General features: G+C 39.0%; 1 protein-coding gene across 2 annotated transcripts in view; it reads right to left on the bottom strand.

The window, feature by feature from the left end:
• The window catches only part of FAT3 (FAT atypical cadherin 3), a 519284-nt gene that overhangs the window by 342111 nt on the left and 149972 nt on the right, over positions 1-27201 (bottom strand). The gene's annotated exons all lie outside the window — the stretch shown is intronic.

Below are 27201 nucleotides of genomic sequence, written 5' to 3'. Positions count from 1 at the left end.
TTTGAGAAATATAATTACATTCACAAATACTTTATTTGAATTTGGGGAAAAAGACATACCTCAATACACATACACATACACATGTGCACAGACACACACAAACACAGAAGACAATAGGGAGCAATGGGAAGAGAGTAGGGCAGAGGTCAAAACACATCCCAAGATGCATGGGAAATCAGGGCAATGTCAGGTCAGTATCTCCATTTGACCTGATATTGAGTTCATTTCCTATACAACAGAAAGCTCTCTCAGGGTAAATTATTTTATCTGTTCATTCAAAAAAATGAAAAAGACTTTCAAACGTTCTTTTGCCAGTTAGGATGGAAAATGGTTTGCATACAAAGATGTAAGCTTCCTTCACACTGTTTCCCTAAAAATCCAATGTCACAGTTATTCCAAAAGAATGACAGAAGAAGCCATACCCACATGCTTTCTGAATGATCTTTACCCTGTCAAGAACCCTACAGAGGGCTCTAAATAAATTCTGAGGCACTCTGAGAGCTATTAGTGGACAATCATTTTAAATTAGGAGCAGAAGAGGGTGGAGCAAGATGGCGGAGGATAAGAGACCTGGATTTCATCTGGTCTCAGGAATTCAGCTGGATAGGGATCAAACCATTCTGAACACCTACAAACTCAACAGGAGATCAAAGAAAAGAATAGCAACAACTCTCTGAACAGAAAAGCGACCACTTTCTGAAAGGTTTTTTCTGATTTGTTTAGAGTATATTTTCTGTGGACGTTGTTACCCTGTTAGCATTTTTGTTCTCTCATTAATCTATTCTTCTCTGGACAAAATGACAAGATGGAAAAAATCACCTCAACAAAAAGAACAAGAGGTAGTACCAACTGCCAGGGATCTACTCAATATGGACATTAGTACGATGTCAGATCTAGAGTTCAGAATCATCACTTTAAAGATACTAACTGGGCTTGAAAAAAGCATGGAAGTTATTAGAGAAACCCTTTCTGGAGAAAGAAAAGAACTAAAATCTAACCAAGTCGAAATCAAAAAGGCTATTAATGAGGTGCAATCAAATATGGGGGTGCTAACTGCTAGGATAAATGAGGCAGAAGAAAGAATCAGTGATATAGGAGACCAAATGATGGAAAATAAAGAAGCTGAGAAAAAGAGAGATAAACAACTATTGGATCATGAGGGCAGAATTCGAGAGATAAGCGATACCATAAGATGAAACAACATTAGAATAATTGGGATCGCAGAAGAAGAAGAAAGAGAGACAGGGGCAGAAGGTATATTGGAGCAAATTATAGCAGAGAACTTCCCTAGTTTGGGGAAGGAAACAGGCATCAAAATCCAGGAAGCACAGAGAACCCCTCTCAAAATCAATAAAAATAGGTCAACACCCAACATCTAAGAGTAAAACTTACGAGTCTCATAGACAAAGAGAAAATCCTGAAAGCAGCTCGGGAGAAGAGATATGTAAACTACAATGGTAGAAACATTAGATTGGCAACAGACCTATCCACAGAGACCTGGCAGGCCAGAAAAGACTGGCAGGATATATTCAGAGCACTAAATGAGAAAAATATGCAGTCAAGAATACTATATCCAGCTAGGCTGTCATTGAAAATTGAAGGAGAGATAAAAAGCTTCCAGGACAAACAAAAACTAAAGGAATTTGCAAACACGAAACCAGCCCTACCAGAAATCTTGAAAGGGGTCCTCTAAGCAAAGAGAGAGCCTAAAAGCAACATAGACCAGAAAGGAATACAGATAATATACAGTAACAGTCACCTTACAGGCAATACAATGGCACTAAATTCCTATCTTTCAATAGTTACCCTGAATGTAAATGGGCTAAATGCCCCAATCAAAAGACACAAGCTATTAGATTGGATTAAAAAACAAGACCCATCGATATGCTGCTGCAAGAGACTCATTTTAGACCCAAAGACACCCCCAGATTGAAAGTGAGGGGGTAGAAAACCATTTACCATGCTAATGGACACCAAAAGAAAGCTGGGGTGGCAATCCTTATATCAGACAAATTAGATTTTAAACCAAAGACTGTAATACGAGATGAGGAAGGACACTATATCCTACTTAAAGGGTCTATCCAACAAAAGATCTAACAATTGTAAATATCTATGCTCCTAATATAGGAGCAGCCAATTATATAACATAATTAATAACAAAAGCAAAGAAACACATTGACAACAATACAATAATAGTGGGGGACTTTAACACCCCCCTCACTGAAATGGACAGATCACCTAAGCAAAAGATCAACAAGGAAATAAAGAGTTTAAATGACACACTGGACCAAATGGACTTCACAGACATATTCAGAACATTCCACCCCAAAGCAATGGAATACACATTCTTCGCTAGTGCCCATGGAACATTCTCCAGAATCAATCACATCCTAGGTCGTAAATCAGGTCTCAACCAGTACCAAAAGATTGGGATCATTCCCTGCCTATTTTCAGACCACAATGCTTTGAAACTAGAACTCAATCCCAAGAGGAAAGTCGGAAAGAACTCAAATACATGGAGGCTAAAGAGCATCCTACTGAAGAATGAATGGGTCAACCAGGAAATTCAAGAAGAATTTAAAAAATTCATGGAAACCAATGAAAATGAAAACATAATTATTCAAAATCTTTGGGATGCAGCAAAGGCAGTCCTAAGAGGAAAGTATATAGCAATACAAGCCTTTCTCAAGAAACAAGAAAGGTCTCGAGTACACAACCTAACCCTACACCTAAAGAAGCTGGAGAAAGAACAGCAAATAAAGCCTAAACCCAGCAGGAGAAGAGAAATAATAAAGATCAGAGCAGAAATCAATGAAATAGAACTAAAAGAATAGTAGAACTGATCAATGAAACTAGGAGCTGGTTCTTTGAAAGAATTAACAACATTGATAAACCCCTGGCCAGATTAATCAAAAAGAAAAGAGAAAAGACCCAAATCAACAAAATCATGAATGAAAGAGGAGAGATCACAACGAACTCCAAAGAAATACAAACAATTATAAAAACATATTATGAGCAACTCTATGCCAGCAAATTAGATAATCTGGAAGAAATGGATGCATTCCTAGAGATGTATCAACTACCAAAACTGAACCAGGAAGAAACAGAAAACCTGAACAGACCTATAACCACTAAGGAAATTGAAGCAGTCATCAAAAATCTCCCAACAAACAAAAGCCCAGGGCCAGATGGCTTCCCAGGGGAATTCTACCAAACATTTCAAGAAGAATTAATACCTATTCTTCTGAAACTGTTCCAAAAAATAGAAATGGAAGGAAAATTTCCAAACTCGTTTTATGAGGCCACCATTACCTTGATCCCCAAACCAAAGACCCCATCAAAAAGAAGAATTACAGACCAGTATCATTGATGAACATGGATGCAAAAATTCTCACCCAAATACTAGCCAATAGGATCCAACAGGACTTTAAAAGGATTATTCACCACGACCAAGTGGGATTTATCCCTGGGCTGCAAGGTTGGTTCAACATCTGCAAATCAATCAACGTGATACAATACATTAACAAAAGAAAGAACAAGAATCATATGATCCTCTCAATAGATGCAGAAAAAGCATTTGATAAAGTACAGTATCCTTTCTTGATCAAAACTCTTCAGAGTATAGGCATAGAGGGTACATACCTCAATATCATAAAAGCCATCTATGAAAAACCTACAGCAAATATCATTCTCAATGGGGAAAAACTGAGAGCTTTCCCCCTAAGGTCAGGAACGCGGCAGGGATGTCCACTATCACCACTGCTATTCAACATAGTATTAGAAGTCCTAGCCACAGCAATCAGACAACAAAAAGAAATCAAAGGCATCCAAATCGGCAAAGAAGAAGTCAAACTTTCACTTCTTGCAGATGATATGCTACTTTATGTGGAAAACTCAAAAGACTCCACCCCAACACTGCTAGAACTCATACAGGAATTCAGTAAAGTGGCAGGATATAAAAGCAATGCAAAGAAATCAGTGGCGTTCCTATATAACAACAACAAGACAGAAGAAAGAGAAATTAAGAGTTGATCCCATTTACAATTGCACCCAAAACCATAAGACACCTAGGAATAAATCTAACCAAAGAGGCAAAGGATCTGTACTCAGAAAACTATAAAATACTCATGAAAGAAATTGAGGAAGACACAAAGAAATGGAAAAACGTTCCATGCTCATGGATTGGAAGAACAAATATTGTGAAGATGTCAATGCTACCTAGAGCAATCTACACATTCAATGCAATCCCCATCAAAATACCATCCACTTTTTTCAAAGAAATGGAACAAATAATCCTCAAATTTGTATGGAACCAGAAAAGACCCCGCATAGCCAGAGGAATGTTGAAAAAGAAAAGCAAAGCTGGCGGCATCACAATTCCATACTTCCAGCTCTATTACAAATCTGTCATCATCAAGACAGTATGGTACTGGCACAAAAACAGACACATAGATCAATGGAACAGAACAGAGAGCCCAGAAATGGACCCTCAACTCTATGGTCAACTCATCTTTGACAAAGCAGGAAAGAATGTCCAATGGCAAAAAGACAGTCTCTTCAACAAATGGTGTTAGGAAAATTGGATAGCCACATGCAGCAGAATGAAACTGGACCATTTCCTTACACCACACACAAAAATAGACTCCAAATGGTTGAAAGACCTCAGTGTGAGACAGGAGTCCATCAAAAGCCTAAAGGAGAACACAGGCAGCAACCTCTTCGACCTCAGCCGCAGCAACTTCTTCCTAGAAACATCACCAAAGGCAAGGGAATCAAGGGCAAAAATGAACTATTGGGACTTCAGCAAGATAAAAAGCTTTTGCACAGCAAAAGAAACAGTCAACAAAACCAAAAGACAACCGACAGAATGGGAGAAGATATTTGCAAATGACATATCAGATAAAGGGCTAGTATCCAAAATCTGTAAAGAACTTGTCAAACTCAACACCCAAGGAACAAACGATCCAATCAAGAAATGGGCAGAAGACATGAACAGACATTTTTCCAAAGAAGACATCCAAATGGCCAACAGACACATGAAAAAGTGCTCAACATCGCTCGGCATCAGGGAAATCCAAATCAAAACCTCAATGAGATACCACCTCACACCAGTCACAATGGCTAAAATTAACAAGTCAGGAAACGACAGATGTTGGTGGGGATGCCGAGAAAGGGGAACCCTCCTCTACTGTTGGTGGTAATGCAAGCTGGTGCAGCCACTCTGGAAAAGAATATGGAGGTTCCTCAAAAAGTTGAAAATAGAGCTACCCTACAATCCAGCAATTGCACTACTGGGTATTTACCCCAACAATACAAATGTAGGGATCCAAAAGGTTACGTGCACCCTGATGTTTATAGTAGCAATGTCCACAATAGCCAAACTGTGGAAAGAGCCAAGATGTCCACTGAGAGATGAATGGATAAAGAAGAAGTGGTATATATATACAATGGAATATTATGCAGCCATCAAAAGGAATGAGATCTTGCCATTTGCAACGATGTGGATGGAACTGGAGGGTATTATGCTGAGCGAAATAAGTCAAACAGAGAAAGACATGTATCATATGACCTCACTGATATGAGGAATTCTTAATCTCAGTAAACAAACTGAGGGTTGCTGGAGTGTGGGGTGGGGTGGGAGGGATCGGGTGACTGGGTGATAGACACTGGGCAGGGTATTTGCTCTGGTAAGCACTGCAAATTGTGCAAGACTGCTGAATCTCAGATCTGTACCTCTGAAACAAATAATGCAATATATGTTAAGAAAAAAAAAAGAAAGAAGATAGTAGGAGGGGAAGAATGAAGGGGAGGAAATTGGAGGGGGAGATGAACCGTGAGAGACAATGGACTCTGAAAAACAAACTGAGGGTTCTAGAGGGGAGGGGGTTGGGAGGATGGGTTAGCCTGGTGATGGGTATTAAAGAGGGCACGTTCTGCATGGAGCACTAGGTGTTATGCACAAACAATGAATCATGGAACACTACATCTAAAACTAATGATGTAATGTATGGTGATTAACATAACAATAAAAAATTTTTTAAAAAAATTAGGAGCAGAAAAATGCCCAATCCCCTCCCTTCACCTTTCCCATTTAATGGTCAAAACAAGTGCCAACCAAGAAATCTGATGTGCCCCAGAAAAGCCAGAGAGAAAACACAGTGGCCTAGAATATCTTCACAGCACTCACCCAAAACAACCCAGGCTACAGAAACTTGCTACAGGAGCTCCTTTCACTGGGGTGGGAAAACTTGGGCTTAGCTTATAAAATTTCATATGGGAGTCAGTCAGAATACTTGTGGAATGCATGAAATTTCTTTAAATCCTTATACCCAAAAAGACAGCCATGGAAAAAGTCAAGAAATATATCTCCAATTCTGGACTGAATCCTCTATCCTCTGCATTCCCATTAGACTTTAGATTGTATTAGGCACATAGTTTGGCCTACAGATCCTGGATAAGCAAAATGCCAAGTATGGCAATTGGAAGGGACGAAGGCATTATCTATTGAGAAACAGGCTGGAATACTCAAAGTTGCCTCAAACTCAGAATGGTGAATATTCTAGAACCTAGCTGATGGTGAAGTTTCAGCTCCAACGTTATCCAGCAAAGAACCCTGCATAGTGTTATGCAATGGGACAAAAGATAATCTTTTTTGTCTTTTTTATTTTTTTATTTATTTTTTATCTTTTTTATTTTTTTTAAGATTTTATTTATTTATTCATGAGAGACAGAGAGAGAGAGAGAGAGAAGCAGAGGGAGAAGCAGGCTCCCAAGGAGCAGGGAGCCCGATGCGGGACTCGATCCCAGGACCCTGGGATCATGACCTGAGCCGAAGGCAGACGCTTAACCTTCTGAGCCACCTAGGTGCCCCGAATCTTTTTTGTCTTTTTTAAAGATTTTACTTTTAAATAATCTCTACACCCAACATGGGGCTCGAATTTACAACCCTGAGATCAGGAGTCACATGCTTTACTGACTGAGCTAGCCAGGCACCCCAACAAAAGATAATCTTAAATATTCTCAATACAAATATGTAAAACATGATGGGTTTCTTGTAGATTTATGGGTGTTAACTAGAAGTCAAAATAGGGATGCCAATACGGCATTAGAAGAATAGATAGCAGATAACAGGGTAGGAAGAAAAACAGGAAGAATGAAACACAGTGATTATAAACATACTGCTATGTGTCCATTGACTAAATGAGTAATAGATACCCTTATAAACTGGGCTGGGACAAGGTAGAATGTCAACATGACATTAAGGTCCAGAGAGGCCAGAGGCCGAGAGACCTGGCCAGGTATGACACACACCATGGCCAGTTTTCTGGAACACTCACAGCAGTAAAAGCCATAACCACCATGCAGACATGGATAGCAGAGCTCTTCAAGTCAGGACGGTCAAGTGAATGAAACCAAGGAGAATGAAGATGAAGAGTAGGCTGGCAAGATCTGGGATGCAGGGTATGGGTTGCAAACAGTGCTCTAGAGATGCTGGGAAGCACACCTTGCATGAGATCTGTCAATTCAATTCATAAGCATCTACTGGTCCCTGTGCTGGGCATTGCAGGAATAGTAATAACTGAGAGATCTCTGTCTACAAAGGACTCGCAGTCTACAGTCTTGCTGAGAAGACAAATCTCTAATGAGGAGATCTGCTCTGAGGGGAAAACTGCACAGCCAACAGCCAGGAAGACTCGGTCTCATCTGGTTTGGACTGATATACCAGGAAGGGCAAAGAACCTAGCAGAAGAGGGTGGGAGGCAAGTAAAATAGCATTGACTGAGCAATTATAATGTGCAACACAATTTCTCTATGAGCTTTATAAATCTCTTCTATGGATGAGCCATTAAGTCTCAAATGTGAGTAGGTAACTTGCCCAAGGTCTCATAGCCTTCTACAATTGTAGAAGAACTTAAGTCTGTCTGCCTCAATGCTCCAATTTCAAATCCAGACTCCATTACTTGGACAATGTGTTTAAACCAAGCTAGTTTAGTTTTACTACCCATATCTCAGTGTTGTGGTGATCATGTAATTAAATGTATGACAAGAGCTTGGCAAAATACTTGCAACGTAGTAGACGTTGAGCATTATGTTCTATCAGCGTGAATCAAAGGCAACACCAAAAGCCTTGTAAAAAGTCACCACACTTCAAAGCAAGGGACAATTTTGAGAGGAGAGAAGTTTGGGGTGGACTATTGTGTTAGATTTTTTCTCTTCTCTGGTCATGTGGCATTCCTGCATTGTCTTTGTGACTTGCTCATAATATACCCTTTTGTGACAATAACTGGCCTATTCAGGAAACAGCAAAATAAGTCTACTAAAAAGAGAACATAATACAATAAGCAACCAAATCAAAGAAGTTGGGTCAGCTTTGTTTATACCTTGCCTGACCACCTACCACACATACACTCGTTGCACTCACATGTACCCATGAGCATGTGCGCATGCATGCACGCACACACACACACAAACACAGATTTGCAGAATTGTTTTGTGATCCCTGGAAGTCACTTAATTCCCTTTTCTTGCACCTGTCAAACTGGAAGATTGTATATTACAGACTTTGGATATTAAATGATTTTGAGAGGTCCTTGGATGAAAGATATCCACTAACGCCAATTAAAATATATGAGTGGAATTTTACTCTATTTTTAAATAAAGGATCAGACATGTACCTGGAAATTAGAATTCTTTCTCATTAAAATAAAATGTGTATGGCTATATTTACTCACTAACTAGAAGTGCAAATGAGTATCTTGGAACATAGTGTTCAGATATCAGTCTCATGGAGTAAAAATGTGAGGACAAAAATGAAAGAATGTGTTAACAATTACTCTAAGGTTCATCCAAGGCTCCATAGTAATCAGACTAATACAACCAATGCCCAGTGACAACATTTCCTCACTTCCTACTATGCTCTCATACCTAATTATGACCTATATGGTCATAATTAAAAATGTAAACCCACATGACATTTTCTATTAAGCAAAAACTCACTTTGGAGGTTGCCCAAAGATCACCAAAACCATGTCGTGAGTCCTTAGTGTTGTGACAACCATCACACATTATTTTTTAAAAATTGAGATATAACTGACCAACAGTAAAGTATATATATGAAAAATAAACAATTTGGTAGGTTTTGATACCCATGAAACCACTGCCACAATCAAGATAACAAACATAATCATCATCCCCCAAAGTATTGTCCTTCTCATTTTTAATCGCAATTAAAAATGTTCCTAATTCTCTCTACCCCCAGGCAACCAGATTAGCTTTCTGTCACAACAGATCAATTTGCATTCACTATTATTTTATGGAAATGGAACCATGCAGTATGGACTCTTTTTGAATGGCTTCTTTCACTCAGAATAATAATCTCTTTTGAGATACATCCATGTTATGATATATATACACACACACCAATGCATCATTCCTCTTTATTTTTGAGTAGTATTCCATTGAGTATATTTGTTTCAACCACTGACTTGATGGGCATTTTGGTTGCTTTCATTTTTTAGATATTACAAATAAAACTGCTAACAACATTTATATGCAAGTTTTATGCATAAGAACTTTCGTTAGTCTTGAATAATCACCTAGGAGTAGAATGGATATAGTACATGGCAGGTGTATGAATGCACCATTTACATTCCCGCTAGCAGTCAATATGGAACATTCCAGTTGCTATACATCCTCACTTGTGGCATACCTGGCATGGTCATTTGCTTTAATTTTAGACATTCAAATGCTACATAGTGGTAGCTTGTAGTTTTAATTTGCAGCCTCCTGATGATGTTGAGCATCTTTAAAAGTGCTTGTTTTCAATCTGCATGTCTTGTTTGGTTAAATGTTCAGATTGTTTATCCATTTTTCAGACTGGGGTTTGTCTTCTTATTATTGAGATTTAAGAGTTCTTTATATATAGCTAAAAGTCCTTTATTAGACATGTGATTTGTAAATATTTTCTTCCAGGCTGCAGCTTGTCTTTTCATTCTCTAAATTATAGCTTTTGAAAAACAGAAAATTTTGATTTTAATGGTATACAATCTTTAAATTTTTCTTTTATACACCATGCTTTTGGTGCTTCTAGGAAATCATTGTCTCATCTAAGGTCACAAAGATTTTCTCCTACATTTTCTTCTATAATTTAATAGTTTTAGGTTTTATATTTACATCTATGATCAGTTTTGAATTAATGCTTATATATGGTTAAAGGTATGGATCGAAGTTCTTCTTTTTTTTTTTTTTGTATGTAGATGTTCAGGGTTCCAACGCCGTTTGTTGAAAAGATGATCTTTCCTCCACTGAATTGCCTTTGCATCTTTGTCCAAAATCAATTGATTATGTATGTATGAGTCTATTTCTGGACTCTCCATTCTGTTCCATCAATCTATTTTGCTATGTTTGCATCAATATCATATTGCCCTAATTAATGTAACTTCATAGGAAGTCTTGAAATTAGGAAGTGTAACTCTTGCAATTTTACTTTTCTTTTTCAAAGTTGTCTGGGTTACTCCAGATCCTTTGTGTTTCCATATGAAATGAAGAATCAGCTTTAGAGTCCAGCTAAAATTTAGGAATACCTATTAGCATTTTAACTGGGATTGTGCTAACTCTATAGATCAATTTGGAAAAAAATGACATCTTAACAACTTTGAGTCCATTGATCCATGAAAATGGTGTAGTTCTCCATTTATTTATGTCTTCTTTTATTTCTCTAAACAATGCTTTATAGTTCCAGTATACTGATCTTGCGCATGTTTCGCCAAATTTATCCATAGGCATTTCATATTTTTTATTGCTATTTTAATATTATTATTTTAATTTCAATTTCAATTGTTTGTTGTTTGTATATAAAATATGATTGATTTTTGTACACTGATCTTATATCCTGCAGCCTTGTTAAAGTCACTTATTAGTTGAAATGGAGTTTATACAAATTCCATAGAGTTTTCTATATAGATGATCATATTATCTCCAAATAGGAACAGTTTCACAACCACTGTCATCACAACCAACACCTCCACACCCATCACTATTTAATCATGGTGTGCCTGGTACTGTGACAGGTACAATAAATGCATTCTTCATTAACATTTCTAAACCTTTTCATTCATTCAGCAAGTAAGTGCCAAGCACTTATGAAGTCGTTACTATTTTTATCCCATTATTACAGATAAGGAAGCAGATTTAGGTTAAGAAACTTGCCAGTGGTCACTCAGCCAGTAAACAGAAAATCTAGTTCTCCAACCTTGATAGTCAAACTCAAGACCAGTTGTTAACCAAAACATTATATTGTCTTCTTAATTCATATAGGTATCAAATCCACATAGTATTTCATGCCCAAACATTTTTCCCCTCTGATAGAGTTATTAATTGAGCAAACAATATTAAGTTAATATTATACTTTTCTATTTGACTTCTCCATATTGATTGTAAAAAAAACCTTAAGAAAGGTGCTTCTTGGTCTATCCTTTTAGAATATTAAAAAAAACAAACAAACAAACAACAGTATTGATTCTCTGAAAAGAGTCTTTTTTGAGGTATAAAAATATGCATACTCTTAGTCCATTCGCTAACACAGTTCTGGAGTATTGTTCTCCAGAAAGAAGCCTCCTTCCATCAGCCCATTACAGAAAACAGGCTCTGTAAGTAGAGTCTCTATCTGGTTGCTTAACTGCTATATAGTCTCATTGCCCAGCACAGTGCCCGGCATATAGTCGGCACAATAAATATGTGTCCATGAAGGCATTTAGTCCCTGACACCGAATCAACAGTGAGTTAGTTTACCTACTAACGAGGTAAGTCAGCCTCACTTGATCAGACCCAAAAGGGATTTCAGAGACCACTGGCGAAAACAGCCTTGCCACAACATCTCTGACCCAACACGCAGCCTCTGCTCAGAATCTGGTGACAAGGCTCTCACCATTTACTAGGGAGTTTCAGGTAATAGGAAGTTCTCCACACTGAGGCAAAAGTCCATCTCGCTCTAGTTTTGAATGCTCTTTCTCTCCCTGCAGCCCTGCTCACATCCCAGAATAAAACAGAACAAGTCTGCAAACCACCATTCACCTGTGATAGGTCTTCAGATAGCAGAAGATGACCCTCTCCAGGGTTTTTCCTCTCCAGTCTAAGATTTCTGTCCTCACATATCACGTAGCCCTCCGGTCCTTTCTTCCTCCCCATCTCTGCCTCTGAATCAAGAAGACATGAAGCTCTGTCCATTCACAAATGTGTATTGAGTGGGGGTAGAAATCCGTGATTAATAAATCTTATTTAGAAGATAAACCATCCACTGTGAGCTTTTCACATGTTCCAGATAGTGGAAAGGACTCAGTGGAAAGGACTCAGGAACACATCTTATCCCTCACGTTTTCATCTACTGTGGAAATGCTCCAAGTAGATGTAATTGAGATGTTCAAATTTTATGCTGATATTTATGAAAATGTCATTTTAAAAAGTCTTTAAAAATGCAGTTGGGGGGCACCTGAGTGGCTCAGTCAGTTAAGCTTTCAACTCTTGATTTTGTCTCAGGTTACGATCTCTGTTGTGACATCGAGCTCGGTGTCAGGCTCTGAGCTCAGCAGGGAGTCTGCTTGAGATTTTTTCCCTCTCCCTCTGCCCCTCCCCTCTGTCAAATAAAATAAATAAATAAATGAATGAATGAATGAATAAATAAATAAATAAAATCTTTTTAAAAAATGCAGTTGGGATTTTTAAATGATTTTTTATTTGTGAGATATGCTTACGTTTATACATTTTTTTCCTTTCCTATTTCATCTTTATTTACTGTATAATAAAGGCAATGGAGGACTGGAATTCTTTGGGCAAATTAATATTTAATTGTATAGGCAGAAACACAAACAGTAATTAATTGCTACAGAACCATGTACAGCTTAAAATGAAATTAGTTCACCGCAGCATGAAGTACATGTTAGCTGTAATTGTTCCTTTTTAGTCACAAATATTAGAAAAAAATATATGTACATTGTTCTCATTGAATAAGCTCTAAATACTTGATATGAAAGAAAAAACTGTGTGTAACTGTTTATAATCAGGTGGCCATTACAGGCTGGGTTACTCACTTTATGACTTTCCAGCCATATCCCCATATGTCACAGCCTAGGTCTCAAATGACATCTTGCCCCAAAGGAATGACACCCCAACACCATCCAGTAGCTCTAAAACAACTGTTAAATGGTTCAGGGAATGCTTTGGGGTTGGTGAGCTTATCACATGATGAAAATTCCCTTACCAAGGTAAGTATAAGGCAGTTAAAAAAAAACAGACAAACAACTATTTTTTTTTTAAGATTTTATTTATTTATTTGAGAGAGAGAAAGAGGGAGAGAGCGGGGTGGGGGCATAGGGAGAAGCAGGGAGCCCAACGGGGGACTTGATCCCAGGACCCCAGGATCATGACCTGAGCTGAAGGCAGATGCTTAACCTACTGAGGCACCCAGGTGCCCCAGAAAAAACAATTAAAAAACAAAAACAAAAACAAAAAACCCTGGGTGGCTCAGTGGTCATCTCTTGGTTTTGGCTCAGGTTATGATCTCAGGGTCTTGGGATTTAGCCCCTGGTTGAGCCCCGCATCTAGCTCTGTGTTCAGTCAGGAGTCTGCTTGAGGATTCTCTCTCCCCCTCCCCCCACTCGTGCTCGCTCTCACTCTCTCTCTCAAATAAATAAATCTTAAAAAACAAAACAAAACCCTGATGGCATATTCATTGTAGATGCTCTTAATAGAGTCTTTTGTGCATATATGTTTCATTATTATTTTTAATTAGTCAAAATATTAACTGCCAATTCTCAGTGCATTGAAAACTTTCATTAACTTTTTATTTTGCAGTAATGTTCGATTCCCAAGAAGGTGTAAGGAAATGTACAGGGAGCTCTCATGCACCCTTCAGCCAGCCTCCCTTGTTGTTAGCATCTAAGGGCATTTTTAAATTGCTTATTGCTTCACAAATCAGATTCTCACTAGAGTTATTTCTGAGAACACATGGAATTCCTTCATGGGATCCATAACCACTTTTATCCAACCCTTGCTTGCCTGCAGCAAGATCACACAGATACTATTTTTCTTTCTGTTCCTATTCATCCCTGGACTTGTATAAGGCTCTTAATGCCTTAACAGGCATCACTGTTCTGAGCAGAGGGGGGTAACAATTAAGGAAGAATGTGGATTTTATTCTCATAGGCCTGGCCAGGGTCACTCAATGCACCACTGTGGTTATATCTATAATTGCTACCAGTCTAAAATATCTGGCACAACCGCAATGAGCTGAAATGGGACGAGACAAGATGAACAGAGAAATTGTGGGTGGAGAGAATCTTAACTTCGATGCTTACAATGCTTCGAATACATTTTTAGTGTGGACATAGTATATATGTATATATTTTATAACCCTCTGTATCACATACTTGGTATATATTTAAACATATACTTTAATGTATTTCTTAAACTGGGGATTTTAAGTGAATTGCCCAGCTAATCATGTGGCAGTCAGGCCTGGAATCTAGAGCACTGAATAGGAGTCACACACTCTTTTCATTATAGAAGTTGCCCACTGATCTATCCACATGTGTCCATTATCATGAAAAAGAAGGCAATTCCATGCCCCTGTGCTCCTCACAGTGGGTTGGTATCAGCTCTTTGGTAATAGGAAATTCAATAGTTTCATTACTTTCCTCAATTTCTAAAAGTTGTGGCAATGTATTATTCAGAATCCATGTTTACATCTTCTCAGAAGATTCTAGGATGTTGGATTGGTTTGAGACCAGGCGACTGGAGGATGGAGTCTTCCCTGAAAGGTCATCACTCCTTTGCTTTTGTGTACATCTGCACATGCGTGCTGCTCCTTGGGTCCCTGCCTCCACAAAAAGACCTCTCTGTTCCTCATGTTTCAAGGAGGGTTCAGATTCAGAGAAAACCTGCTCACTCAGACGGCCAGGGCTGGGACTTACCCCTTTTGCCTCTCTTCCTTAGCACCTTCTTTTTGTACCTTTATCCTAGGGAACACTATAAATGTTGAGTAAGTAAATGAAGGATGGCATCATAACGTTTGGCAAAGGAGGGCAAGTTGGGATATCTAGACAAGCACCCTGAAAAATACCTACATTACAAAAACAGCAGCGAACAAAACCTAAGGCAACTAGATTTTTGCTACCCTGGGATCAGGGGGCAAAATGAAATGGGAATCGCTTGGGTTTGTCATCGAGCCTTCTCTAATGTATATACAGAATTGATGGCCAACTGATTCTGAAATTCAATGCTCCATCTGTGAATTATCCTGTTTAAAAGACAAATTTTCTTAGAACCTACATCCAGTTTGGAGTTGTCCCTTTGCTACAACCCAGAATGCAGATGGTGTCATGTTAGTATCCTCAAGACTTGAAGCAAAAACAAAACTTGATGAAGACATCAGTTGATTTCATCATGCACTTAAACGCTGCACTGCTCCCAGGTACACACTGCAGACAGTCAGAATCAAAGCCTCTGGGCTCCCAGATGAAACACCAGCAAGGCGCTCCCTCTCCATGGGCTCTCCTCCATGGATTCGCATCCACCCTGGACACTTTTGTTCTACTCTGTTCCCTCCTCTTCCCGCCGACTCCTATTGATCAGACATCTTTCATCTTTGCAGGAGAAGAAAAACCCACAACACAGTTGTTGGGAACAATTATGTACTGAAATGCAAGCGGCCTTCACTCCACGTTCTTTCCCAAGCCTGGAAGCTGGAGAGCAGCTCCTAATATTAAGGCAAAGGGCTGCAGGCTGAATTCAAGCTTTTATATGGAGTTAATGAAAATGGACAGCTCTCCTTGTCTGTTTGGAACTCAGGAATTCTAAAACTTAACTACGAAAGCTTGAAAGCCTCCCTCGCCATGAAGTTCTGGAGGCTCAGTAAACATATGCTTGGTACTTGATTTAAAAAAAAAATAAACAAACATTTTGGGACCAGTTTTTAATAGACTCAAAATGTATTCCTGGTCTCTCTGTACAGTAATTCTAGTCCGGGTAGTGGGCACCCAGCACCAGCAGCCTGAAAACAGGAAGCAGACAGAGTATCAGGTTGTAAGCAAACATCAGCTTGCATTGGATTGTTTTTGTTTTGTTTTGTTTTTTTCTTTTCTTGTAACCCAGATTATTCTCTGCCCCAAACCCTTTCTGTGGTCTGTGCCAATTGGCATAACCACCATACACAGTGCGATAATCTAGATCCTCACTAGATCCCCCCTAGCTGACTAGAAAGGAAGGTTGAAATCTAAAGCAGTGGCAAAATGCTCAGACAACCTAGGAAAAAAAGTAAAGAAGTGGTTTTAAGTGTCTGAAAACATGGAGGTTATCACCTTTATGTGAATGGCAGCAATTAGCTAGATTCTATTCCTTTAGAAGAAGAAAGAAGCACAAACTTCAGTACAAATGATTTGGGTTAGGTATCTAGAACTATTTTCCGTTAACAATGGTAGGCCAACAAAGGAATAGTTATCTGAGGGGAAGTGAAGTTCTTTTCTGTTCCTATGTTTCAGTGAGGGATGACAGGTAGGTAGGTAGGTAGACAGAAGAGTAGATGGATCCAAAGGAGTGGGGGAGGCAGGAAAGAAGGGAGGAAGGCTCTTTGGCCTAGCAGGAAGTTTGGGAGCATTCACATTTGGTAATTAGGTAAATTTTATGTTTTAAAAAAATGCTTAAGACTTCATTAAAGAAGAAATTAGACAATATAAATAAATTTTTAAAAATCCCACACATTCACTCATGGCCTAGAGATAATGACTGTTAATATTCTTGGTGCACTGTCTTTGTTCTATATCACTGTCACCTTAAACCAGCATATTTCTCTGTAATTGTCGATCCTCACTGACCACTGCTTACTGAACATCTTTCCACATCAATAACTGCAGTCCCATGTGATTGCCTTTTAATGACTATGTAAAGGTAATGCCCACTTGGAACTGGGCCACAAACACAAGAAAATGTAAGTTCCCTAGGTGCAAGAATTTTCTCTGTTACATCATTGTTGCATATCCTAGTACACACTAGATGCTCAAAAAATATTTGTTGAAATGCCCTTATGATGTTAATCCTTTACAGAGTGAAGCCCCTCTTGTTAGGTCATTTGTTGGGTCATATTTTCTTCTTCACTATGATAATTCATGCATAGATGAATAACCTTGTAACACTACCCTTTTTCAATTATTTTTAGGATAAATTCTTAAAAGTCGAGTTGATGGGACAAAGTGTACATACATATTTGAAGCATTTGAATCACTGCCTTCCAGAAAGTTCCTACCAATTATACTCCCACCAGTGGTTTCTGATCCACATCTTCGATTAAATCTTTACAAGATTTGTATTACTGTTGAGAAGAATAAAAAAATAAAAAAACAGGGGCACCTGTGTGGCTCAGTCATTAAGCGTCTGCCTTTGGCTCAAGTCATGATCTTTAAAAAAATAAAAAATAAATAAGTAAACAATACTACAATTTCTATGTATGGAGATAACAGACCTCGTAAATAAAAATCTTTAAACCATCCCTCATTGTATTTTAATCATTTTTTTAAAGATCTTATTTATTTATTTGACAGAGAGAGAGAGACAGTGAGAGAGGGAACACAAGCAGGGGGAGTGGGAGAGGGAGAAACAGGCTTCCTGCTGAGCAGGGAGCCCAATGCGGGGCTCGATCCCAGTACCCTGGGACCATGACCCTAGCTGAAGACAGATGCTTAACAACTGAGCCACCCAGGCGCCCCGTATTTTAATCATTTGACGATGACAAAATGCCATGTTTTTGTGGTAAGACAAAACACTGCTGACAGGGAGATGGTGCTGAAAATTCTGTTGAAAAGACAGACTATACATAAGGCATAACTTTAATTAAATTAAAATTTGTCCACAAAATCAAATTCTGCAGTCTTGAAGAGTACTGTGGGAATTTTCAGTGAAATGTCAGGACATAACCTTTAGCTCCTCAAGTAAGAATATTTTCAGGTGGAGGTGCTGTCGGATGTTGGTCATACTTTAATCCAATACTGAGACTTATTTACTACTAACTCTGACTCAGCACAAAGAGTATTTGGGGTCTTTGAGAAGACTAGCTCTCACGAGTCTTCATCTGGACAGGGAATTTGAGTTTTGTTTGGAAAAAGCTTTTCACCTTCAAGAAATTAGACTCCAGGAAAGACTCCCTACATCCAGATGACTGGGGTTAGAGGTGTGGAGAGTGTGTGCACCCTCACGGATCCACAGAAGTTCATGCGTTTACTCTGAAAGCAATGCAGGGTGGTACAAGGTCCACTTTGTTAAATGGGACTGATCCACTGCAATTTCTCTCCTTTTATGCTAAAGCTTTGTGGACATTTTCCTTTTGGGGGAACTGTTTCTCCAAGTCAAAGAGAACACTTTCTTATTTTGTTTTGATCTCTCCCATATCAGAATATAAAACCTGAGGAAAGAGGCATCCACCCAGACAGAAATCTCATACCTATTACCCCAGAAGAAGCAGCAGCTCTCAGAACCTCCTAATAAAATAATGAAAGCATACAGCTCACTTACGCTTTTCTCAAGCAAATGCACTCCTGACTTTCACAGCTGATTTGTTTACCAAGAAGATATTTTTACTGAGGTTACATAGATACTGCACATCTGATACCAAAAGAGCTGAATTTATTCCCTTGGCTAAAACACATTCTAGGTGATAAAAGGGAAACACACACCAAACAAAGGAAGATGGATCTGGGTCTAAGTTTAGTATTGTTGCTTTTCCTGTTTGTGAGCTACAAACCCATACTCGCATTTATTATGACAAGTTTATAAAAGCTTATCATGGGAAAATCACCCTACAGAACTTCTGTTCTCTTCCACCCTTTCAGGTTGTATCTCACACAATTGCTTTTTCCCTTTGACCAGTGTTGTCAAAATCACACAAACAATGCCATACTTGGTAATGAAGTTAGGCTGATTAGGTTATAGAGACTATACATAAGCATTAGAGCACATGAATGAAATCCTGAAACCACCTTACCTTCCTTCACAATGGAAACAATAAACTCTTTGCTTTCCCCTTTAAAACCAAATAAGCAACTACAATAGGGCAAAGAAGCCAGGGCCCAGAAGGAGGAAAGTGTACGGTTTTCTCTAATTGAGTTTCTCCCTTTCTCATCTTCTATAGATATCTTGGATTGTTTTCCAATTTTCATTCGCATTTCATCCTATTAAATGGCTCTAACCTCTGACACACACACACACTACCCTGCATTCATCTTCTATTCGTAATTGAGATGAAATGTGCCCGCTTGCTCCGTGGACAGTACCAGAGGCACTGACAAGACACAGACAAATACTAACTCACTCTGTTAGCCCGAGCTTTGACAAGAAAACAAAAGACAAATCCTCATCTAGTTACAGCCCTTAAATTCAGGGCGCGTATGCACAAGGCTGGTATTTTGGGGCAATGTGGAGCAATATGGTATTTTGGGGCAACATGGACTTGTTCTGAGAAAGTAAAAAAGCAGAGGAAAACCCGTTGTGAGACTATTTTGTTGCACTTTCAGGCTGCAGATAGGATAGCTCTTTCCAAATGTCTGTGTTTAAACGTGTTTAGCAATTCTAAGCTCTGTAAATAGCAATACAGGTAAATGTTAGTTTTAGAACAAATTATTGAGCTTCGTGAACAAATTGTTGTGCCATTTCCTCAAGACAGAGATGAAAAATCATGTCGAATTTTCTCCCCTTGGTAAGAACATTAATTGAGACATGGCCCATGATTTGAAGCAAATAATATGCATTCGAGTCAGAAAGAACTATTTTAGGACCTCCAGAAAAAGGGAGCCATAATGGGGTATCTGAATTACAGCTGAAATTCAAGACAATAAGAAAAGTATAGTATTATATTCTATCAGCATACTATTTAAAATGTGTGTGAATGGTTGAATGAAGAGTTCTGATGGTGGGTATAGACAATGTATGTACACTATTGATAAATATCCAATACCTAGAGGAAAGCTATTTTGCTACAATAAAAATGTATGAGACTGGCATCTGGAAGGTAGGGCTCAACATAAACAGTTTTAGGTTAAACTTAGGATAGCGTCTTGTTCAGATAATATGGATAAACTAGGATCAAAGAGAAAAGAGGGAAGGAATCCAGAAAGGATGGCTCCTGGGTTCTCCCAGGACATTGCTATATCCACCCTTCCTCTTTTCATGCGTCCACACTTCAGGTCCAACAGAGATGAAAGTCCAGGTACCTATGGAAGGTTGCCAACACAGGAAAGGCAGTATTAAAAGAGAATGCAGGAATAGCTTGGAGTTTCAGGAGATTATTCCAGACTGTAGGTTGCATGGGGAATTTTTGATTTAAGGGTGAGTTCTGACAGACTGCCTGCTCAAAATCTTAGGCATGTTCTATAGCCACGGAAGTATTTCTGAGCAATGGGTTTCATCACATGGATCTTGATTATGGGGTTAATGTTAATGTTCATGTCCTTTCTCCCCCACTAGTCTATAATATACCCCAAGGCAGAGAGGATCCTACCTATCTTACTCAACAGATCCCAGCACCTACAGAGCACTCGACAGCTTGTAGACATAGTACATGAACAATAAATATTTGTTCAATGAGTGCATGGCGTCTCTACCTCCAATGGAGTTCTGGTGACTGTGCAGGAAGAGCCCAGCCGAGAATTATTATAATTTGTTACATCCATTAACAGTGTCCAACATGTGGCAATGAGTTGAAAAGCCAAAAAAAATGCACCTAGTTAGCCCCAGGAGAGTGGAAACAGGAAAAGCTGCTAAAAGCAAAGTTTAATTAAAATAGCAGGAGGCCCAGCTGAGAAAATCTAAGCTTCTCCCCAGTTGGCACAGTATTCACATAACCCATAAGCTGCAGTAGATGGAAATCTGTAACCTCTCCCCACTGCAGCGACGGCCCAGAGAAGGCAGTGGTGCACACTTTCAGCTTTGGCTCCTCAAAAATGCATCTGCTGCACAAACAGGAGCTGGGACCAGAAATGGAAATAGACACCCAAAGTCATGAGTCAGTGGACGGTCTGCTCAGTCTCCAACAGAAAGTCTCAGCAAGTCCAAGAACAAGTGCAGAGGGAGGGCTAGACAGAGTCAGCCTCTGCAGAAAACCTGACCTGAGAACGATCAAATGGGTGCTCCAGCATCCAGAGTCAGTTCAGACAAAGTAGCGAGGGAACCTGGACAATCTCCATTGCACACCCATGGCCATTTCCATGATGCGTCCATTCCTCTCTCCACCCTCCCCTCCTTCCACACCCTGTCTCACTACCTGGATACTCCAGACACCCCAAAATTGTTCTCTGTTGTTCTCTCTGCCTGGAATAACCACCCTTCCCCACCTCGAAGATGCAAATTGAGCACTTCCTGCTTTGTGAAGCAATCAACCTCCCAAACAGATGTGGCCACTATGTCATACTATATCTACCATTATTATGGCACTCAACACACTATTTTGCAGTTTTCTTTAAATGTTTGACACCTCTGTGTCTTTTTTTTTTTTTTTAATTTTTTAAAGTAAACTCTATACCCAATGTGGGGCTCAAACTCACGACCCCAAGATCAAGAGTTGCATGCTCTACTGTCTGAGCCAGCCAGGAGGCCTGCCATGTCTTAAAGGGCGCCAATGTCTTAGGCATCTTCTGTGCTTTCTGTCCCTCACACATATAATCCACACATCATCACTCAGCACATGTGTGTCGGATGAAAGGGAAACGTTTCTGAATTGCAGCCATTCACAGAAATGTCCTGCTAGGCAATACACCAACAGGTAAATCTTTTTTTTTTTTTTTAAGTGAGGGAGAGGGGAAGGAAAAGGAGAGGGACAGAGAGAATCCCAAGCAGGCTCCACGCCCAGGGCAGAGTCCTGCATGGGGTTCAATCCTACGACCCTGAGATCGAAACCTGAGCCAAAATCAAGAGTCAGACACTTAACCAACTGAACCATCCAGGCGCCCCCAGGTAAATCTTGTCAGGAAGATTGTAGAACCCCCCCAGGATGTTCTTGTACTAAAAGAAATAGAGCAAGGAAGAAAAGGCAAAAATGTAATATATTTATTCCTAGCCAGTTAAAGAATGCTTCAAAGACATGGCCAACATAGGATTTTAAAATAAGCTATAAAAATGGTATATTTTATTGCATAGAGCTAATTAGCCATTTGCATGATTTCCTGCAGAGAACCAATATTAAAGTCCTAAGTAACAGTTGTTCACAACCCATGGACCTTTGGAATACCTTACTTCTGTTTCTGCTATCAGAGCCGGGCCCTGAGCAGAGACCAGAAAGTTTCAAATGCCCCTTAAACAAACAGGCGTAGTCACTGGGAAGCATCCAAAGGAGATGGATGGGAAAAAAATCATGAAAATAAGTGAGACCTGTTCCCTCCATGCCCGGGTCTAAGGACTGACCTCCCAAGAAGTCTGGCTCATTCATGGAATCTGTGCGGCTCTCTGGCCCTCACACGGTATTTTTCATGGCACAACTTGGCTTTTGTGTATGATCTGGACCTGACAGCTATGGCTGTTTTAAAATGAAAAACTACAACTATTTAGTTTCCATTACATAATAATTCACAATCTCCGATGGAAATGTTCAAGTCACTTAGGACTCTGATTTGGAACAATGTATCTGTTTTAATTCAGATGACAGCGGTAATTCATTTGGACAGCATGATTCATATATGCTTCTCCTTCACCATAACCTCTGCTGTTAGGAAATGACACTGTTTCATGGGACCTTCTCAAAAGAGTAAAAAGTAAATCCTTTTTATGTACATGAGTACTATAATTTATCCCAATGCATAGAATTTTTATTCCTACAGGAAGAGAAAGAACAAGTGTGCATTATTTTTTAGATTATAGTTAATAAGGATCACTTAGTAAGATATAAAATCAGTTTAATAGGTCTTACCGGTGTATTTTTTAAAACGAAATGCAACAGAATAGGAAATTCGGAATGGGTTCTCTGTAATCAGGATAAATGGTGCTTTGTAAAGAGAGAGTGCTGTGTCCTGTGATACAAAATGTATTTCTTACTCAGGCTCATGGCCAAAAAAGGTGGGAAACACCTGCTGAACTCAGGAAGCACAGTGAAAATTCAGGTAAAAAATACCTAATTTTATCTCTGACATTTATTAGTGATGTGCCCTTGTGCAAGTAACAACTTCTCTACCTGTTTCCTTGTCTACGAAATAGGGAAGGCACCTCATAAAGTTACTTGAGGTTTAAAGAATATCATGTGTTTATCTCACCTGTTATAATGATAATACAGGGAACACTAATTGTTTACTGTTGAAATGCTTTAGCACAGTGCCTGGTACAAACAAGCATGCACTAAGTGTTAGCAACTATTGTTGTTAATGTTATTGTTTTAAAATTGTTACTATTGTTTTATGAGGCAACATAAATATTATAATCAGGAATTTTCCTAAATAGAAGAATCAAATATTACTTTCCAAGTCCTATGGACATAATTAAGCAAAATAGATTGGAACTTTTTTGTTGTTGCCCCACTTTCTGATTCAAACTTCTTGACGTTCAGCTGAGAAATTAATCAGGAGTTTACCAGCTTGTCTTTTTTTTTTTTTAAGATTTTATTTATTTATTTATTTATTTATTTATTTATTTATTTATTTATTTATTTGAGAGAGAGAGAGCGTGAGCACGTCCGAGCAGGGGGGAGGGGCAGAGGGAGAAGGAGAAACAGGTTTCCCACTGAGCAGGGAGGCCAAAGTGGGGCTCAGTCCCAGGACCCCGGGATCTTGACTCAAGCTGAAGGCAGACGCTTAATGACTAAGCCACCCAGGCGCCCCTCACCAGCTGATCTTAACCTCACTTCTCAGGCTAAAGCAAAAAAGGAAGAGTTGGTATATAAGGTGAGAGCAATAATAGCTACCTTTTATTGAGTGCTTATTACACTGTACTTAAGGCACTGTATTAAATCTCTTTAAAAGATGAGGACTCGGGTTTGAAGTTTAAGTGACTTTTTCATCGTCACATTATTAATAAGCATTTGGCATGTCTTGAGAACGTTAACACAGGAGGTATATCATGATCATCAAAGGCAAGCATCCACCTATGGCAGGCCTCAACTTTTAGCATCCTTTTGGTCTGGGTTGAAGGCTCAAACCCCCTGAGCTTCCTAGTTCCCAAGCCTTTCTGCTCTACCAATAGGCCGTTGAGATTGTTAGGTTCTTTTTCGGAGTCAGCCCCTATATTTGCCTGCCTGCACTTTGACCGCACAGATTATGTATTCAGCTTCTGCCACTCCACAGGTCCCAAAACAATGAAAGGATTTATCTCCTTTCTCCCTTTTCTTTTTTGGAGTCCAGATTCTGAGTTGTCTTTGGACCTCACTCTCGTGAGATGGCTCTTACCCATTTCTTCCCATATCGTTCATTTTCTCCGGGATGGTACTCAGTCTGAACATTTCCCTTAATGGAATACCCCTGATGCGTGTGGCTGGTTCAGACAGAGTATTGGAAAACCGGTTCATTTAAAACCCATACTTATCTATCACTGTCCTCAGAGTGCATCAGGCTTCTCGGAAACAAACTACCTCACACTCTGCTTCACCTCCAGGTTTTGGTCACTAAAACATCAAGGTATTTTTTCAAACGAACTTCCAGGCCAATCTTTCCATCCTGCATTTCTATAATCATATTTTTGGACCTCAATTAAAGTTTTATTTTTATCCCTGTAATATTTTCTTGCCTTGCTCTTGGCTCAGCTTTCCAGCCTAGAGAGGTCACTTCAATTCTTAATTCTGCCTCCCATAAAATTAACTATTATTCTCGGGAGTATATCACATGCAAATGTAAAAAGCATGAGATTACTCTAGACTATAATAAGTTGATAGACTATGAGAGACAGGTGGAAAATATATAATACACACAAAAGCATATATTTTTGCTTCTCTCATTAAATTGTAAACTCCTAGAGTTCATGAGCACCACATCCTTCTCCTTTTAGAACACTGTGTTGGCACAAAGGTCACCATATTCATTTTGACTGAATGATTATTAATTTGCACATGTCAAAATTCACTGCTAGAATTGATGATAAGCCAAGAGGCAGGAGAGGAAATAAAACGCCACACATCTGAAGCGCAGGTTCAAAGGCAATGACTGGCACGTGTTGCTTGCCTGAACCCAATCAATCATGGAGTTGACAGAAAATAGAAATTCATAGTAGAAAGGAGCCCAACAGAAAACACAAAGAAGAGGGAAAGAGACCCGAAGAAAACACACATGTGCACACGCATACACACACGCGTGTGTACGCAACTGACGGGTGACATTCCTTATGGTAGTTACTAGAAGGCTTTCACACATGAATACCACCATCTAATGGCATTAGGTCCTTGACTTTGTATTACTATTAATAGACAGCCTATTAGCACATCACTATTTACGGGCTTGCACAAGGCAACATGATTTCCCAGTAGTATATTACCATTAATTGGTAAAAGGCACTCTAGGAATACCAGTCTCAGACAATAGCTCAGCCACAATTAAAACAGAATTGCATTTGCTGACCTACACGGCAAAGCAGAGTGTGCCTGGGAAACTCTTTGCAATATTTTATATCCTGAACTAATTAAAGATCACATTCCCCATACAGCCAGAATGCAAACACGAGAAATACCCCCGGCTAAAGACTTTCTACTTTGATGGTTACTATAATGAGTTCAGTCCCAAAGGTACAAGAAAATGGAAAGCAGCTTCTGTCTGAAGATTGTGGATGCCTTGACTCCCCTTCCTCTTGGAGCAATTCCTTTCTGTGCTGTATCAGCCCCATCCAAAGGCCACAGTCCAATTTGTAAAGGGAATATAGGGGGGAAACTGATCTCATTCTAGTCTGCTAAATTTCTCTAACAGATTTAATGTTGACAAAGATTAAGAATAGCATATCATCATTGCCAGACTGTATGCTGAATGAATTTTATTTATTAACTTGGGAGAGTCTTCCCTCATCTAAAGCAGACAGCAGACTAAAAATGTTTTTACTATATGATTAAAGTATCTTTACACAGGCAGCCCTAGGCACCCCAAGTTATTGCTATATTGCCTAGAGGTAAATTAAGGTGATACTTTTCCTTCTCCCCATCTCTAATAGGATTGTACTTTCTGCTGCTGGCAAAACCGATTACACTATTACCTATTGCAAAAACCTCATTCCTGAATGCTGATGTGTGTTCTGTCACATTTGGCTTGAAAAAATTACCACTTATTACTTTGTTCTGATAAGGGGGAAACTTGCGGGAAGGAGATTTTCAGGCAGTGAGAGAGAGAGAGAGAAACATAAAGGGAAAATGCACATAGGCACTGAGTGTGAGCTAACAGATGTCACTATTTTGAAATATTTCATCATATTTTTCCTCCAAATTTCTTTTACAATCAGCTTAATCATGTTGGCCAGCATTTTAGAGAATCAATGCTGTCCTGACAGATACAGGCATTTTAATCTCCAACACAAATACGTTGCTAAAAGAAAACAAATACCTTATAGATAATAAGATACCTCAAATTAAACTAGTTTACATCACAACTTCATCTAAAGTCATGCTATACAGCCCAATAAAAATCTCTGGGAATTGATCCTTAAAGGAAAAAATAAATATGTAATGTGTTTGATGAGTGTTAATAAGTATTTTAATGTCCATAAGACTTTGTAATTCCAGACAACAAATATATATTGAGTATTTACTACATTATAGGTACTTTCTCAGTCCATGGATATAGTGTGGAATATGAAAGCCCAAGGAGGTTTAAAAGTATTTTGAATTTTACAACATTATTTACCCTATTATAGCATATTAGTTAGGACAGTCCCAATCTAACATTAAACATTTCTATATCTTTTGGCCCCCTGACATTATAATGTGAAGGGAATGGATACTCTGCATCAGTATCCTAAGTCTCAGATGATTTTATAGGCTCTTCCAGTTCTATGCTATCACTTTTCAGAGAGGAGACATTTCTTGTGCATCCTCTTCTAACACAAGTTAGCTACCTTTCTAAATTTCTCAAGATTTAATATTTCAAATGATGGTCACTTCCAACAAAGCAATCAAGGCTTTGCTAGTAGTGTACAAGATGATTCAAGATGACATGGAGACGGCGCCTGGGTGGCTCAGTCGGTTAAGTGACCAACTCTAGGTTTCAGCTCAGGTCC

Source organism: Mirounga angustirostris, unplaced genomic scaffold, assembly GCF_029215605.1.
Source record: "Mirounga angustirostris isolate CCGP_5_RB_7025 unplaced genomic scaffold, mMirAng1.0.hap1 SCAF_13, whole genome shotgun sequence".
In the NCBI taxonomy this organism is placed as follows: domain Eukaryota; kingdom Metazoa; phylum Chordata; class Mammalia; order Carnivora; family Phocidae; genus Mirounga; species Mirounga angustirostris.
The sequence above is the reverse complement of the archived record's forward strand: the minus strand, read 5'-3'. Positions and strand labels throughout refer to the sequence as shown.